This window comes from Brassica oleracea, chromosome C9, assembly GCF_000695525.1.
Source record: "Brassica oleracea var. oleracea cultivar TO1000 chromosome C9, BOL, whole genome shotgun sequence".
Taxonomy (NCBI): domain Eukaryota; kingdom Viridiplantae; phylum Streptophyta; class Magnoliopsida; order Brassicales; family Brassicaceae; genus Brassica; species Brassica oleracea.
Genome location: NC_027756.1, coordinates 8123851 through 8125798, shown reverse-complemented (window position 1 = coordinate 8125798; position 1948 = coordinate 8123851).

The window sequence follows — 1948 nt, the reverse complement described above, 5'->3', positions numbered from 1 at the left end:
TAGTCAGAAGCTTCTAGGTTTTGTTACGGGGCAAGTGGAGGCTCCTGGAGCAACTGTAACGGTTGTAGAGAATGAAGTTCAAGTGGTGAATCCGAATCCAGACTTTGAAGCATGGACGTGTACGGATCAGTTAGTGAAATCGTGGTTGTTTGGTACTCTGAAAGAGGAAGTTTTGAGTTATGTTCATACCTTAACCACATCGCAGGAAGTGTGGCTTGCGCTTGCAGACAACTTTAACAAGAGCTCAGTGGCTAGAGAGTTTGACCTTCGTCGTCGACTCCAACTCCTTTCCACTCGAGGTAAAGAATTCTTGGTCTACTGTCGGGAGTTTAGGTCGTTATATGATCAACTGAGCTCTATTGGAAGGCCGGTAGATGAGTCTATGAAGGTTTTCACGTTTCTGAATGGTCTCTCTAGAGATTATGACCCTATCTCTACAGTTATTCAGAGTTCTATGTCTCGGTATCCGCCTCCTACATTCTCAGATGTGGTCTCTGAAGTTACTGGGTTTCACACAAGACTGCAGTCGTATGAAACTCCAGCTGAGGTTACTCCTTTCACAGCCTTTCAGACACAGCGGACCGGGTACAATGGTAATCAGCGTGGTCGTGGTTACAATGGTGGTAGGTTTGGTGCCAGAGGTCGTGGTGGAGGTTTCTCAACCAGAGGCAGAGGATTTTCTCAACAGGTTAACTCCTCTGGCTGGAATCAAGCTCAGGGAAGTGATAGCAACCGACCAACATGTCAGATTTGTGGACTAGTAGGACACTCGGCTCTGAAGTGCTGGAACCGCTTTGACAACGCATATCAAAGTACTGATATTCCAAAAGCTCTAGCTGCGATCCAGGTCTCAGACATAGCAGGTGGAGAGTGGTATCCTGACTCTACAGCTACAGCTCATATCACCGCTCATGCTTCTGCTCTTCAGAATGTGTCACCTTATCATGGACCTGAATCTGTGATGGTCGGCAATGGACATCAACTGCCTATCACTCATGTTGGATCAACGACAGATTTATGGATGGTGACGGTTTTGGTGGAATCATATCGTCGAGGTCGCGAGAAAGAGGAAGATGGGAGACAAAACCTAATGGGTCTCTAACAGGGCTCAATATCTAGGCCTACTCTATCTTTTATAATAAAATCCCAGATCACATTAGATAAATTAGAGAAGCGCCAGTGAAAAAAATCGCAGAGTTCTCGTATTGCGAAACGTGGCGCGATTTGCCCATCCCTCCATGGTGATGTGGCACAAGGAGGAAGTAGAAAAGTCAATTTTATTTATATAGATAGATAATGAGGCAGTTCCTTTTTTCCTGAGGTGACACGTCAACATTTTCGTGGATTACACTTTTAAAAAGTGTGAAAAAATGTCAAGTCTGTGGCTCGAACCCCGGTTATTTAGATATAAAAACCAACAATTATACCACTAAACTAAATGATACTTTGTACATTGATGGCCGAAACTAATATATATTTATGAAGGTCGGAAACCTTTGCTTCTTTGGTTTTATCTGTGGGTCGGGCCTACAAGTGTATTATGAGTTTCATTTTTAAATGAGGTTCATCACGTTATATGAAAAAAACAACAAATATAGTTTTTCCATATTGTAAAATGTCTTCGTTTAACATGAGTTAGGGTTCTTTTCATCATTGTCTTAGACAAGTCTGAGTTACAGAGTTGCGTTGTGTGTCTCTTCGTAATATATTTTTTCACCGGTGAACTCTTCATCTCCTGATATCTTGCATATTTACATTGTTTTAATTATCCTTTCTTGTGCTCATTGGTCTTTTGAAATAGCATTTACACATGTTTAGGTTGCATTTCCATGCATTAGTCCTTATCAGGTGTTGGAGGGAGTTTCATGATGAACTCTGTGCCCCAAGGAGTGTTTTGATGCCCAAAGAATGTAGATGAGTCGTTGAAGGATCCTAGCGGCCAGGCGTA